This window comes from Haliaeetus leucocephalus, unplaced genomic scaffold (genome assembly GCF_000737465.1).
Source record: "Haliaeetus leucocephalus isolate CR32 unplaced genomic scaffold, Haliaeetus_leucocephalus-4.0 Scaffold2, whole genome shotgun sequence".
Taxonomy (NCBI): Eukaryota; Metazoa; Chordata; class Aves; order Accipitriformes; family Accipitridae; genus Haliaeetus; species Haliaeetus leucocephalus.
The window spans coordinates 10,161,403-10,178,240 of NW_010972438.1; the positions used below are offsets into that span (position 1 = coordinate 10,161,403).

General features: G+C 42.5%; 1 protein-coding gene across 1 annotated transcript in view; it reads left to right on the plus strand.

The window, feature by feature from the left end:
• The window catches only part of FHIT (fragile histidine triad), a 443,079-nt gene that overhangs the window by 377,211 nt on the left and 49,030 nt on the right, over nt 1–16,838 (plus strand). The gene's annotated exons all lie outside the window — the stretch shown is intronic.

The window sequence follows — 16,838 nt, forward strand, 5'->3', positions numbered from 1 at the left end:
ACTTGTAATTGCTGAAATTTAGCAAGAGCACATATTTACTACAGAGAATGAATCTACAGATTATGGTATTTGCGACGATCTAATAGCTGGGCATTTCTCATTGCTGGCGGGGAACTTGAATAAAGGGCTTTGGCAGAGAGAGTTTTGTCAGATGGAGGTAGGAGGGGGCTCTCCCCAGTGAGGGCAGCAGCTTGGCGATGGCTGCTGCAGCTTCAGACCTTGCAGGATGAATCCCAAAGCCGCTGGATATTGCTGTGGGGTGGAGGGAAAAGGCACAAGGCTCTTTGCAAGTCTGCAAGGGGGTAAGCTCATGATAGAGACAAACTGGGAGTCAGTCAAGGCATTCAACCAGCCCCAAATCTGTGTTTGTGTACCAGTACTGGACTAAAAACATGCCCTGCATGCTATATCCCTGGGATCTTGCTCTTGTCCTGGGAGCGCAGACACTGCGTCCAGCATCGGTCTGTGCTTCCTTCCCCTCCTCTGCAAAGAGCTGCTGCTGGTGTCTCGGAAAGCTCTGTGCTCGTGGTTACTTGCTCTTATTTCAAAAGTGTTTCTTTCTTCTTTTTTTTTTTTTAAGTTCATAGGAAAGACTTTAAAAAAAAAATCACTATAAAACTGGCTATCGTCTGACCTCTGAAGTAATCAATTTTGGATTCAGCCCCCTGTAACAGTTTGACATTTCAGGGTCAGCAGAACAACTTTCTGGCAGATTGAAAAGCTGTGTTTCTGGGCCCAGGGTAGATTAGAGTAAAACCGGGCCAAATAAAATGAGCCTTCAAAGCATCTCACTTCTATTTCACTGCTATTGGAAAAGGTAGCGAGGGCCATTTTTAGGCAATATGGATGACATAAACCTTGCCTTTTTCCTCGCTTCCCTGTCTCCCCTTCCCCACACGTGCTTCCTTCTCTTTTTTTTGGAGTCATCCCAAGCACAGCCATCACTCGGGCTGGAGCAACCCAGTGCAGGGTGGATCAGTCACAGCTCCTCTCCAAAGCATCCCTAAAAACGCACAGGAGGGACAGTCCTCTTGGAGGGGTGAGACATGAAAGCAGGGAGACGCATCCCCCATCCCCAGCCCTTTGCTGCCTCCTCTCCTCCTCCTGCGTCTTCCTTCACTTCCTTCCCCCCTCCTCTCGCCTACCTCTCCAGCTTTGTTCTCCTCTGGTTTTTCATTTTCCTGCCATTTCTTCTTGTTTGCACTGCCATCCCTCAGTCCACGCTCTCGTGACAGCACGAAACAACAGCAGTCTTTTTCCCAGCTAGGGGCAAGCGAGAGCCCGTTAGCTGCCTCAGACAAAATCCATCTCCCTTGCTCGCTCCTCATTTTTAGCCTCCTCATAAATGAAAATTCAGTTCACTAGAAGGGACATATGTTTACAATCCCACAGCTGGTAGGTACATGTGTACCGGGAGCGGGTGCCAAGGTTATATAGACACATGTCACTTTTATCCCAGAATCCCATTTGGCGCCTGGGAACATCTTCATGCCGTAATGCTGTGGAGGTCATTACTACACCCTGTAATCCTCCATGAAGGTTTTCCGTTTTCATTTATACACAGTAATAAAATACACATCTCAGCATCAGGCATTAGGATTAGTACTGACAAGGCTTAAGCTGGAATGTTTTAAGGATGCATTTCCAATGTGAATAGAATAGCTAGCACGCAGCGCGCAATTATGCTGGCTTCATGGAGGGAAGGATTTATGCTTCAACCCTGTTAATATCACAGTGACACCAACAGCATAAAAGGAATTTTATTTAAAAAAATAAAGACTGAATTAATTTTCCATTGTAGTTCTAATCTGGTATTATTAATTTACTCTAAGTTTCTAATGTTGATGACCCACCGGACGTGTGAAGAGAAACATCCTTTCTAATTTCAGGGTCTCTTTATTTCTTTAAGAAAGCTGAAATCCTGGGAAGCGGCGACATGGGAACGGCTGGCTGGGTGCAGAGCAGGGACAGAGCTGCCTGGGGGCAGAGTGGGCGCCTGGGCGAGCCCCCCACCCTGAGCCTGCCTTTCTTTGCTGATACAGCAAAGCTTTTAGCTCTGTGCTCAAGTCTCATTGCTTCCAGCAGGGTTTCAGCACATTCCTAAACGTGCGTGAGCACAAGCATGCGCCTTGCTGACCTAGTCCCTGTGCGTTTAAAGCCTGGCTTGCTCCAGGCAGGTCAGGATATTAACGCCTGGTGAAGCTTGCAGCCCCTGAAGCATGGGCTGCACCGCTGCTGTATGCCAGGGAGGAGGGAGGGAGCACTATATGCTGAGAGAGTTGACCTCCTTCCCACCTTCCTTCTCCCCTAAATGTCACAGCCCTGTTTTAGCAGCTGGGAAAGAGGCGTCCTCTCCATGTCTTCTTCTGCCATCTGCTTCTCCTCTTCCCCAGCTGGAGGAAGAATCCCCTGGAGCCTCCTCAAAGGATGTATGAGGACTGGACAAGATGGAAGAGAAGGGGAGATGCTTTTGGTGGCTGCTTCCATGCAGTAGAGGGGAGTGACAGCCCTCACATCCCTGCCCCATGGCCAAAACCCGGGGTACAAGCTATGTCAACACAACAACGTGTAGTGCATTGCCAGAGAGGGAGTACTGTCTCCTGAAAAGCCCTATTACACACCCCTATCCTTAGCATCAGGAGGCTCTAGACCTCTCGTCCCCCATCACTTCATCACGGAGGAACGGGTAGCCTCGTGGTAAAACATAAATTTGCAAAATGAATGAAAAGCAGCAAACAGCTCCATTACAGGCAATGATCTTTTCCTAAAAAAATTTTTGAGTGCACTGGTTACTTCGGGTGGGAGAGCCTGACACAAGCATGGTCACTAGGTTATATATTCATTTCTAGTTTCTGGCCATTCTACACTACAATAAGCACACCTGGAGCCCAGCGGGTTCAGACTGCTTTTACATTGCTAGATTTACAGTTGCTGGCATACTGGAGATATGAAGAATTGAGAAGCAATTTCATATATTGCTGTTGCCACTGCTGGCATTTTCCTGCCCTTCAAGATATTTGTTGTGATAGGAGGGAACCACCCTCTCCAAAGGAAATATGTTTAAAAAGCCCAAACTGCTGAAGGAATGCTGTAGCTCAGTGTGCTTGCGTGGGTTTTTGTATATATAAGTCATTATTTTCTAATTGCTTTTCTATTTCATATTTGTTTTTTAATTGCAGCCTTAACTCCCCCTGCATTTTAGCAGAAATAGAAAAAAATCCCTCTACTCAGCCTGTTATAAGAAGGAAAACGCATATGGCCTGTGGAAACCACATGGTCATTATGTCCATCTATTCTTTCTTGCACTTTTGGGGTGAAAAGATGTAATTTTCTGCCTTGCAGGGTGGGTGCTATTTTGACAGAAAGAAATTTGCCTTCTTTCCAAAAAGAAATTAAAATGCTAAAACTTAAATACTTTAATTCACCAGTCCTTTGTCCTGTGAGCCCAAGAGCGTTTAGGTGTAATTTCCTTTGCTTAAGGGAAACTCAAGTTGTCAAGAGCTTCGGTGCCAACTACCTTAGACATCCCTCCGTGTGTACCTGCCCCACACAATGCCATGGCCTTGGGAGCTGTTAGCAGAAACTGCCCGAAAAATATTTTAACATATGATGGGGAATGGCCATCAGACAGACAACCCTGGTGCACCTCTCTTCATGGCTTTTGTACCGAGCATGTCCCAATGAGACCCAGCAGCCGAGTCAGACGATGCAGAAGTGACCGTACTGAAAAGGCAGTTGTACTCTGCAACCGCATAATGCCTTTTACAAAGCACCAGGCAGTAGCGTAATATTTTATGGCTGGTGGAAATTCAGATGAGTCATTTTTCAGATGTGGTTGTCTCAAGTCAGACACCTAAATGGTGTGAAGACCTGCTGCAGTTGGTGGATCAGGTCTCTAAGTACATTTATTTAACTAGTAAGCCTGGTTCCCAGTAGAGCATCGGTAGTGTTATTGCACTGTAATGTAACAAGTACATTTTGCATTATTGTTTATTTGTAGTAGGGCAGCCCCCAGATCCTGGAGGGGTCAAAGATGTTGGTGTCTCTATGAAGAGCAGGGAGGCGGAGGCAGCCTGGCTGTGCAGGAGGTGCTGGCGGCGTCTGTCCCATCACGTCTCTGCATGCAGTCCCTGTCTGTGCTGCTGCTGTCCTGTGCATTTCTCTTATGTTCTTTTCCATTTTAGGGCTCAGACGTAATGTCTCCCTGCGTTAGATCAGAGCTATTTCTCTAGCTAAAAAAGCGGGGGTTGACACACACATCCCCTGACCCTGGACAGAGCGTCTGTGCTTATGGGTCTGACATCTCATAGGAGCTGCCAGCAACTGCTGGCATCCCCTGCCTCCTGCTGCTTCTCTCAGACACAATTTCTGTGGATTTCAGGGGGTCACTCCCCCAAGGACCAAGTACCCAGATGACAGGGCTTCTTTGCTCTCGAGAGCTCCCTACATAAACCCAAGCGCAGGAGCAGAGCGCTGTCGATCATGCATACTTCTGAAATTTAAGAACCAAAAAGCACATTATCATTGCAATTCATACTAGTGTCCTGCATGTCAGCTTGTGGTACAAAGGAAATCTGTGAAAAATATTGTATAGCAGGTCCCTAGCAGAATGAATATTTTCCTGTTATACAAACTTTTCATGATGAAATGGTCTCATCTCTGTGGAAAATCATTGTATTGCCCCAGCTGTTGTCAATAACTTTTATGCATTGACTGCTTTTTCCACTAGACAATATTTACACTTCTCCACTCACCCCATTGATCTTCATTTTTGCAGGGAATTTTTTGGGGGTAAAATATAACCAGTTTTTTTTAAAAAGGTAAACATCCAAGAATTGCACTCGAGGGAAGATGTACAGCGTAGACTTAGTGACAGCTTAATAGCTTGTAGTATATCAGATGTCTTCTATGCTGCCATCTTCTTGGGGAAAGTATTTCTATACCATGTATAAAACTATGCACATAGAAAGCTATATCCACTCCCTCATTTTGTTCTTTCTCAGTTGCAAGCATTCTTGGCACTGGCAGAACATGTGCAGTGCTGTACAGGAGCAACATAGTTACTCTGCTGCAGAAAATGGAATAAAACATTAATTCTATTGCTCAAACATTCACAACAAGCCTGTAGATTAACTGTCCTTTCACTGAATACTGTTTACTCGTTTCATAGAAAATGCATTATTTCGTTGATTTAGCTTCTGTTTGGTATGCTAAAGAAATCAAATTTCCATATAGAAAAGTATACACAAAAGATATGACCTTTTAAGTTTAGCAGAGAAAATAACTGAGTGCAATGTAATTAATATGCCATATAAATGCCAACAACAACATTAATGCACCATAAAACTAGCACAGTTAAAATGATATAGTCTGGAAATGAAAAAGTTAAGTTTCTGTTAGCTTCATTAATTTGCTCACATGATATTTCTGTGAAAGAAGCACAATCTCCTTGTCTAAACCAGGAGAATAGATATGCAATGAGAATATGCATTTTTGTTAGGAGGAAGCCGAATCTTGCTTAAGGCTTGACCAAACTCCTAAGAGGAGTCAACCCTACTTATGCTATAGTGTAATTTTTCCAGTGTTTATACCCTTTAAATTTTTCCTAAAGCCTCATTAATGTCTCAGATACAAAGCCTGTCCACACCTGCAGATCAGTCAGCAATAGTGTAGTAAAATACTTGCATTGCTATAGTTATACCATGATAATGTAGCTTTTCGTAGACTAAATATTTTTTCTGAAGCAGTTTTCTCATGCAGCGAATTTCACTGTCGTGTTTATAGTCCAATTTCCTTCTGTAGGTAAGGTCTTCACAGGGGATAAATGCTTTCTAAGGTTCAAATGGCAGCTTGTACCTAACTCTAACAAAGAGGTCTCCAGGGGAAAAAGTCTGGGTTTGTTTGTTGCTCTGGAACGCAAAAATAACAACCAAATTAATGCCTAAACTTTCCAGCAAAAGGTAGCTGGGCGGCAGGGTCAGCCACGCAAAATGTGATCCCCACAGCGAGCACATGAGGATGTTACTTAAGAGCTGAAACTTAAGTGGATGTTGCTCTGCCACCTTTGTACTGGAGGCTGGCAAATACTTCCCATCACAGCAAGGGTGTATTGTGGGCTGTTAACATGACTAAGGCGTGTGTCCAGCTGTTCATCCCTTGTTTTAGTCATTAGAGGTAAAAGGAACAGGGGGAAAAAAAGAGGCAAAGATTTCGCTTAAAATAAGAAGGGATCTAATTCTTCCCTCTGTATATGCCCAACTCCCATGAATAATAAAATGTTAATGATAGTTATGCGTTCACATCAAAGGCAGACCAGAGCCTTTCATCTCAGTTAAATCTTATTCAAATAATTAATGGAAGTAGTTGTCTAGGAAAAAAAAAAAAAGATATTAAGAAATTCCTTTGTAGAGCATTGCAAACTTTGCTGCCCCTAGGGAGCAGCTCCTAGAATCGAGGACGCTAACAAATCGCATTTAAGTGGGTCTGTCCCTGCTTTCCACCAGCCTTGACTGCATTGCATCCTAAAAAAACTGTGAAACATGTTATTGGCATTGCAATAGATAATCCAACCAAAATCAAATCAAAAATCCCTGACAAGGCCTGTGTTATGAAAATAATCATAAATCTTATGCTGTGGTAGCTGTGTGCACCAGCATTAAGCATTCTGCTCAGGCCTGTATCAACTTAAAAAAAAGGGGGGAAAAAAAGTCATCTGAAGTCCTCAAATCAACTCTGCAGCTGTTGTCTTCTTCTGTGCACTGCTGCGGCAGGTCCTGCCAAACAGCCCTGCCGGCTGACCCCTCGCTTTGGTGCACGGACACAAATCTGGAACAGCTCCCTTGGTTTCCCTGAGGCAAAGAGGGAAAAGTCCAGTCCGCAGCTCTCGCTAGCTGATATTAGAGTCAGGTGTCGTTTCTGATGCATTTTGGACTTCCTGTGGAGGCTGGAGTGGCCCGTTGAAACCCCTGCTTCTGGGTAACGCAATGGTTTCTGTTACGGGGTTGCTTTCGGTGGTCCTGTGCAAGGGGAATGAAGATGGAAATGTGCAGTGTGGAGCAGCAGCCCAGCTGAAGTGATGCTCCAGACTCTTGCACGATGGCTCCCCATTGCTTATCTCTGATACATCAGCTTTTCAACTCAGAAAAAGCCGTCTTCATGGGTAGCAGGACTCCAGGCCAGCTGAGAAGGGGCTTGGAGGTAGTTCCTGCCAGAAAGAGCTGCCTGCTCCTAACAGTTCTGACAATACCTACACAATTTTTGCTTTTTCAATTTCGCTTTGGCTTGCATGGTTCCCAGTCCAAGAGAAGCTCCTGAGGCTGAGCACGAATATTGAGTTCGGGAAGAAAGTTTGCTCAGTGTTTTGGTAGACATCTGGAGCTTGCTGCTCCCATCCCTGGAGTGCTCACCCCCATGGGTCGCTGGTGTGTGTACAAAGCCGGAGCGGACAGGGTTTTGCTGGAGATGCAGAGGCAGAACCCACCAGGAAACGCTTCCTGCAAGTAGTTTTCAGTATAAGTATCCTTCACACGTGTTAACACATTTGTGCTCTCGCGTAGAAGAAAGTGTTGGCAGGAAACACTTTGCTGTTTCTTATCACATTAATCACGAGTGACAGAACGTACAAAAGTGTTGTGTGGGTCACAGGAGACGGGGGGCACGAAGGAACTGATTTCTGCTCCTGATGCTCATTGCATCAGCTGTCCTGGTCACCTGCTTTGTGTTTCCTTTTCAGTAATCATTAGATATTAATGGGCTAAGTAGTCGGAAAATGATGCTGGTGTGGACAATGTCTCTACCAGTGTAGTGGCCAGGGAGGCAGCAGTTTGGTACTTAGGCATGAATTTACCCTTGTCTCACGGATCTCTGCCATTTACACACCCTGGCTCCTTTAGATCTGTGACTTCCATGAAAAAGACCTTGGAAGTAGAGGACAGTAATATATTTTAGAACTTTAGAGATCAAAAAGTTTTTTTTATACATAGATGTGCACCATAGAAGTGCCTATAAATAGATATTAAAACATGCAATTTATAGCCTATCATTTCATGGCCTTTCAAGGCTAGAAATAAAGCCATATTCCACTGGGAAAATGAGATTTGTAGTTTTCTATGGCTTAAAGCTCCTGTTACTAACCCTGATGGGCTGCAAGATATTGAACAAGATACCTGTCACTGGTCTGGAATATATATAATATATATGAGTGTATATAAATTAAGGGGAAATGATGAAGTTTCTACCAGTAAATGAACAAGTTAGGAGATTGTAAGATAACTTGGTGATGCCTGGGGGAGATATTCCCAGTGAACATAATTTTTTTCCTCAGTAATGATAACTTAACAAAGGCAATTAATCCACTCTCCCCAGCAAACGAAGTCAATGACATGGTAACCTCCTAATAGTGTTCTGAGGTAAAATGAGCTCCATTAATGCACTTCTGAAATCATTTTGAAGCTGCAGAAAGTCCCGTGGCAGCGCTGAAAGGGACCTGCCCGGAGGATCTGGCTGCGAGGTTTGCTCACTCCGGTTTCACTGGAGCATGGCGTGGGACACGCTCACCGTCACACCAAGCTCTCGCACTTTTTGTGGGAAGGAATAGCCAGCATGACTGCAAAGCAAAAGATTCATTAACAAAATGAGAGACAAATAAGCAAGGGACTCGGTATCGTCCTAATACTTGTTTCTCATCTATTTGTCTCTGTGTGTTTCATGGGACTAAGTGATGTTTTATAGTGATATTAATCCATGCAAATCTGTCCAAGGCAGGTAAGGGCCCTCCTCGATGGTAGGGCCCTTGGCTGTGCTGATTGCAGGGGCCGGGGTGCTGGGCCACATCACTTGAATTAGATGCCTACAATCAGATGTCTCACTCCCTGTCCTCAGACCTCCTCCCCTCCCTGCCTCCAATTTTTACATGGAATTCTCCAGGATCTTTAGACTCTGTTTCCCTTGTAAAAGATTGGGTTTTGAAAGCGTGTGTGAACAAGACAGAGCTCGATTGCTAGAAATTTGAGTAAATAATTTAAATAATTTATCCAATATATGAAAAATTAAATGCCTAGCAAAAGTTTGCCTCTTTTAGAATGACATATTTATTAAAACAATTTGGAGGTGTAAATTGCAGTCAGTCATACAGGTATGTGTCTGCTGCGTAGCCCTGAATTTGAATCTTTGAACCGTTTCCATCTCTCCAAATTAATTTTAAAAATGTGTGATTTTCTCATCGTCTAAGGTTAGCAAGAACTTTTAATCTGAAGTGGTTTAAAATATAACTGCTCTGTCCCAAACCAGGATTTCAAATGAGATCCTGTCTTTAGCTAAAGCATAGTTTCTGATCTGAGCATTTATTTTGGTGAGATGGTGGTTGCACAAGTGTTAAGTTCACTGTAACTTTGTGAGACATAATAGCTTTTTATAAAATATTCTTGCTGATTAAAAAGAGGAGAGGTGTGTGGAGAGGTATGTGAATTTGAACTGGAGAATAAATGAAAATTACTATGTTGTGGTTGGGACACACAACAGAGATGTGAAATTGCAGAAGAAACTAGAGACATTTTTTGTATAATTAATGTTGAAATGCAGCATCCATTATAATCTTCCTTCCCTTTTCTTCCCAGAACACACAGCTTTCTATAAACAAAACCTCCTCTTGGGCATGTTGCATTTATTATATTTGGGTTCAGTACAGAATTTAATATTTTGGATATAAGGAAATTTCAGCGAAATCCGTTCAACCAAACAGCTTCAGGAAAATCCACACAACTTCCCCAGGAAGGCAGACTAAACAGGTTAAGGTTCTCCAGCTGGAAAAGAGGCAAAGGAAGGAAATACAGAGATCTCTAAAAATCATAGGATAATGTGGAGAGGGTGACTAGGAGATGGTTATTTGCTGTTCCTCCGAAGAAAGGGCAGGAGGGAACATGTAGTGAAACTTTGAAGCAATATATTTGAGACAAACAATAGAATTAGGTGCTGCATATTTGAACTGTGGAGGCTTGAAGCAGTTTTGGAGCCGCACTGCCTCTCCTGGCCTTTGGAAAGGGTGGTGGTTGGAGGGCTGTGACTCGCATGTTGGTGAGGACTCAAGTTTCTTGCCCTGCAGAGCTGCTGCCCCGCGCTGAGCAGCTTCAGCAGAGCGCTGGGAGTGCCTGCGACGGGGTCTTGCTGTCCTTCAGCTCCAGAGAGTGGGAAAATGGGCCCCCTTGAATCACAGACTGATCCCCCAATTAGCGTCTGCTGGTTTAGGATTGTTCTGTAGCGGAGACTTTGTGACGGGGCTTGAGGGGAAATCCCTGACCCATGGATAATGAGTGCTGTCTAGGAAGCAAAGGGTTAGATGTGGGGACAAAAGCAACAAAAAGCGCTTTTTGTTAATAACCTCCATTAAGCCTGGGAGAGGAAGCAAAGCAGTCTCCCAGAGGAACTCTTGAGTGGGACATTTGTCAACATTGGCAAGGACAGATTCAGTCTTTTTTCAAGAACGTGTCTGTAGCTGAGTCTTTTCCAGATCCCAGCTTCCACGCTGCTCGCTCTTTGCCACAGCGCTGCCGTCGCGAGCCGGGCCGGCGCAGCTGTGCCTTTTGCTCAGCAATGCTGCACGAGGGACCTGCTCGTGTACGACAGAGGCACCACGCTTACGTTCCCTGATTGGATCAAAGTGCCCTGATCTGCAAGAGATCTCTGAGGGAGGGTTTTTAATTGAAATATTAAATTAAAAACTTTGCAAATTATGGGCACATTTTCTGTTTCTGACCTCTTAGGTTAGGGTGCTTGGTCTGGGACTGCCTCATTAACTGCAATAGCTCAGCCTCTAGGATCTCCTTACTGTTTGATGAGGCAGATATCATATCTTTCCTGTAATTTAGGAGGAGATACGTACATCGTTATTAATCTGAGGGCTGAGGTCCTCTAGCGTTAGACTGCATCTGAATTTCACTGTAATTTGGTAGCTCAGCAAAGTCGCAGGACTCTGCTTAAGGGAGGATTGGTATCTCACGGCTTCAGAAAGTTTATTTATGAAGCTGGCCATTAAGAACGAAGGTGGACATTGATAAAGGGATGTAGTTGTTGTATGGAAACTTCCTAGCAAAATTTTCAAATTAAAACATTTGTCTATATATGATGAAGGCTGACAGTTTTCTCTCATTTGGATGGTAATTGTCCCTCTTCCTCTTCATAATTCATGTGGAAATGCTGAAAACCTTGTATTAACAGTTACTGTTACTTTTTTTCCCCTGAAGCTGGACTTCTTCTGTCAAAGAGAATTTAGTTTAGAAAACTTCATCCCCACACACTATGGATGCAGTTCATTTCCTCACTTACAGATGTATTTCTGTGTGTACACATACATATTCTTCAACAGAGGAACACAGACAGTTGGTTATTGGGGTGGGTTTTTTTGTATAATTCTCACATCTTGGAAAGAAAATCAAGCACTAAAGAGATGAAATATACTTTTAAACTGGCAGAGCAGTATCTAGAAGCCTTCCATAGTCGTGTCTTTTCAAAACTGCTGGGAAAAAAGTACTGAAAGCAGAGGATGAAAAATGAATCTCTGAAATTGCAGCAGTATCAGTAGCAAGTGAAGCAGGGCTGGGAGACAAAAGTCTCTTACAGTTCACCGAGAAGGACTTTGTACTGAAGAATACAACTCACAAGTCCAAGGAAATGTCTTAGATGTATGAAGGAAAAAAAACCCCCACATATATTTCTGGATGCTGTGAGAGAAGCTGCTTCCAAGGGGGAGAAACTTGCAGGACTGCAAAGAGGAAAACAGAAAATGGACTTGAGTCTCCCAGAGCCACAGTCCTGCCTGGAGGGGGAGCAGAAAAGGACCTGGTCCAGCTGAGCAAATACAAAAATGCAAAATGAGTTCCAGGACTATGCCGTGTCTGCAGGGACACAGGACCAGGCTCAAGTGCCTCATCTGGCTGAGCCATTAACATTAGAGACTGTTCAACATCACCATTATCGCAGCTTAGGGGTTTCATTCCCAGCAGCTGGTGGTCTTTTGGAGGATGGCAGCACCAGTTGTGCCCATCCACCACAGCGTTGAGGTGCTTCATCATTTTCAGGTGTCTCCAGACCTCACTGGTCCCTTTGAATGGCAAATCACCATTCTGCAGGGCATGTGGCTGGAGGTGCCGAGGATGGGGCACTGCAATGACAAGGTGCAAACATGCCTACGTATTCATATACACTAGACCCACGTTTAACTTTCTAACCATAAGAAGAGCAGGCCTGCTCTCAACCTTTCTTATTGAACCATGCCTGTGTTTTTGTCAAAGCATAATATTTGTGCATTTTTATTTAAATTAATGCTCTCTCCACCCCCAAATAAAGCTTTAAGCTGAATAAGGACCAATTAGAAATATGTCATAAGTAAATAAAAGAAGGTCCACTGCAAGCAGCCAAGCAGGTGGCATGTCTTGTTGGTCAGGAAGCAAAAAAGGAGCATGTGACTATTGGGTTAACTGTGTTTGTGAAGGCAAAGGAAGTAACTTTCAAAACACTTGTCCAGTTTGTAGATCAGTGCCTTTTTTTCCATCATCATTATTTCCCCAGCGTTGTTGAACCTGGGGTCCTGCTTCTGATTCAACTGTGATACACTGTTTTGCCCCAGAATATTTCCTTGCAGCTAGTTCCATGGCAGTAAATGTTTACTTCATTCACTCGGAGCGTGTTTCACAGTGAAAGTCCTAAGCATGTCCAAAACCTGTTAAAATTCTGAATTCGTTTAAATATTTCTTTCTGTTCTTTCCTGGTTGTTGCCTGTAAGAGAAAATAAAAACAAAATTTCAAGCATACATGGTGATTGGGATGCCTAAAATCCCCAAACAAACAAACAAAAAATTTCACTTTGTATTAGGAGTTGAAAAGACATATAAGAAATTTACATGTTCTAATCAACCTATTTATACTTCACAGATATACTAAAGACTAGTTAAGGTCTGACCTTAGCTGAGCAACTGAATAACTTAAATTATTAACAGTTCTCTTTAGATGCATAATTTATATATAAATGGAAAAAGTAATTTAGTAATGCAGTTTCAATTTTAACTGCAGAGTGTGTGTATATGCTTTGTTACGATCCATTTTAAAAAGGAGCTTTGATAACTATGATTAATCCATGGCCCTGCATTAAAGCTTTTTTTCCAATCTCATGTTTTTGCAAACAGTTAATAAATGAAATTAATCGAGAGAGAGACAGGGAATCACACAAGGCACAATACAACCTCACCATCCCAGGGAGACAGATTAGGATTTATAAACTCAACAACTGCAAGGGCAAGAGTGAAGGGAATTAATATTGAACGTATGAAGGGTATGCCAAAGCAGAACTGAAGGTGTAAAATCTGCAACATAGAAAGCAAGTTTGTCTCTTGGTGGATAAGTCCCATTGCAAGAACCCCCAAATGCTGGATGTTCCAACCACCTTTGCTGCAATATTGTATGTAAATAGGTGATGGACAACATGATGGAAATGGTGTCAGGCCAAGCTGTGGCTCCAGTAGTAGGAAAGGAAGGTTTTGAGAGAAAAAAATAAATTAAATCACTGGTTGAATGAAAAGTACAATGAAAGCATTAATAGGAGAAGCTAGCGCTTGGAGCACATGTCAATTTGCAACTGAATTCCTGAAATTTTCAGAGTTTCAGGATCCTCAACAGCTGAGAACTGGATTGTAAAATATGTATTGGCAATTTCATTGCCACGTGGCAGACCTCTGTAGATAGCTGAAGTGTCTGGTATAACAAGTTAGCATCTCCTGTATGTAGACCTATGGCTGGAGTCTCCCAGAGCAGGAATCAGCATTAAGTTAAATGAAGATGAGCTTAGAGCTAATGAAAGACTTACATTTGGGAGGAGTATGGGATCGTTTAAGGGTGGAATTGGGGCTACTCTGAGTTGCAGCAGGCTGCTGTGACTCGTCGAGGCAAGAGCAGAGGTGCACTGGCCCAGGGTTTTGGCTCAAGCAGGCAGAGTTTAGCCAGCAGCTGAATTCAAAGCTACGCCTAATGCCGTACTGAGGTTTGCAGAAACTATGGCAAGTTCCTGTGCAGGTTCTGGAGAAAGAAGAAAAAGAGATTATAGGAACATTTGTTGTGGAAAGAGGCAAGGTCTGAGAGGGAAGTGAATGGTGATAAATGAACCTAGTATGAAGGGCAGTGGAGCAGTCTGCTTGCAGATCTGCAGGAGGATGACTGATAAACAGTGTAGATTTTTAAAGATAAACCAGAAGAAAACGTAGGGGGAAACTCAGTTTTAAGAAGTGATGCATCTGACTTAGCAGCTGACATGCTGCTTCCCATGCAACAGGTACAGAAACATCAGAGTACGGGGAGAGAACAGAAAAATCTCAAGATGGAAGGAAACAATGGGGTTTATATGCTATGTGTAAACATTTGTATAAGCCCCAAATATCTTAATTTAACAACGTGATTTCCTGTAGGTCAGTAATGAGATGAAATAAATATTTAGAAAAATAAATTGTGGAGCTTGAAATGAGGTGGATTTTCATTAGACAATGCCAATCCTGATGTAGAGATGAGAGAGTAGTTAAATATTTGCTAGTGCCCAGCGTTTTGGGAAATATCAATGTGTCACAGGAGTGTGGCCGAGTGTGTGGTCAGCGGGGTTGTGGGGCTCGTGGCTGGGGGACTCCTGGGAGTGGCTGAAGTTGAGTTGCAGCAGGAACAGTGCCAGGGCTTTCGGTGCCTGCAAAACTGTGGTAAGGCACTTTATCTTCATCCACAGCAAGTTTCGAAAGCTTACGGTAAAGTTTTGAGTGATCTCAGTTGTAAATCAGATTATACCCACAGAGCTGTATTCTTAAGGAAACACTGTTCTTTCTGTGATGAAGAGGCAAGGGAGATTATTCCTCCTGGTGCAGGCTTGCTATTAGAAGAGCAGCTAAAGATGGTAATTTTTTAATCCTCTTTTTAAACCACCTCAGAGCAGACCTTTTTTTTTGTTTGTGGTTTGGTTTTGTTACATCAAGATTATCTTGAGCAACACAGATGTACTTGAATAGATTCTCTGCACTATTACAAAGTTTGGGGATTCAGAAACTGCCAGATTCTGAAAATTGCGTAGAAAATATAGGATTTGTAGGATTGGTTGTTAATCGGTCGTCTTCAAGGACTGGGTGTTCTGCCTTGTAGGCTGAAAATCAGCAAAGCCATGCTATGATTACATCTAGAAAACCACACGTGGAGATTTAAAATCTTTGATCATTTTTACATTTGTCAATAAGGGCCTCCAAACCACGCTAAGGAACAACTCTGATTTCAAGCTAAAACATATTTGTTATAAAAAGATTTTATTCTAATCAGAATAGCATATTTTATTGAAAATAACCATTTTTAAAAGTAGACTCTTCAATAAATACCTTAAAAAATGGAAGCTGTTAGTTTTCCCACTGATAATCTGCATATTTTAATGTTTACTGGGGTCACACTCTCTAATATTTTTCCAATACACTTGCATAACCTGTTGTAGCAATACTAATACAGGTATTTGACGCGTTCTTTAATCTTATTTTTAGGCATTTAAGTAAGGGACTGAGTCTTCAAAAATGCCAATTACCCAGAAATCCTATGGCCTTATAGAACTCGCACCAAGTATCTAAACAAATGTTTCCAGTAGAGAAATTGCCAAAAATGTGCAGAGCACTTACATAGGGGAATTTCTGGAGTTCACAAATGACATCCTATGGTCCATTCTTGTTAGTGGGAAGTTAAAATCTATAGGCCATTTCTCCATCCTCTCTTGCTCAAAAAAAAATGTATCCCCATGTTTATTTTCTTTCTTTTTAAACAGAGGTTGTGTATAACCCTGGGTAATGGAAATCCAATGCTAGGTGTACACAGCAGAAAATGCTCTGTTTGACCCCCTGTAACGTACTGAGGAAAGCAAAATGGAATAGCCTGACCCTTGATGAAAAATAAAATAAAGCATGGAAATAAAAATGGACAGGATCACACTTGGGATGAAATTAATGGGTTTAAAATCAAATTATTTTTCCTATGCCTTGTCTGACCTCCCTCCAATCTGAAATATACAGGGGGTAAAAAAAAATTTTTTTTCTTCATGAAGTGCTGCCTACACTGTTGGTGGTTGCAGAATTATACACTGATAGAAACAGTGCTTGGAGATGTGCTGTAGGAAACTTAATCTCCTTTATCTAGTCTTTTGGGTATTTACACCATAGTCTTCACTTTGCAGCAGACATGGATAACAATTCCATTAGTTGTTAATTGGGAGGAGGAAGGAGAGGTCCTGAATTTCAAGTTTTTCCAGGGTGCTTGGGGATGTATTTTCAACCAAAGTCAGCCAAGCTTCCATCTTGCACTAATTCGGGGTTTTCTCTTAATTATTTTGCATTAATTATAGCAGAAACTATCTGCTCTTTCATTACAGTTATTTAGTAGTAACAATAAAAGACGAGATGAAGGCATTAGCTGCATTATTCTGTGAAATAAGGAAACACATTTTCTCTCTCAGGAAGATACCACCCAAGCACACTGCATACGCTGTGGTTTAAATAAGCAAGCTGCCCATGTCAGTCCACCTCACTGAATCAGAAAATGCATTTCAAGCAAATAAAATGTCACTCCAGTTTCTTGCAAGTCTTGAGGGCTACGATTTTATTTAGCTATAAATTCACTGAAGAAAGATTCCTTTAATATTTTATGACTCTAGTGGATTAAACCTTGTATAAATCAACAAATTAACAGTCACACTATATTTACGTTCAGAAGAGGGCTAAGAAAGGTGAAGGCAAGATTACTCCTTCCTGGCAGGCTGACCAAACTGAAAAGCTAAATTGAATGACTTCGGC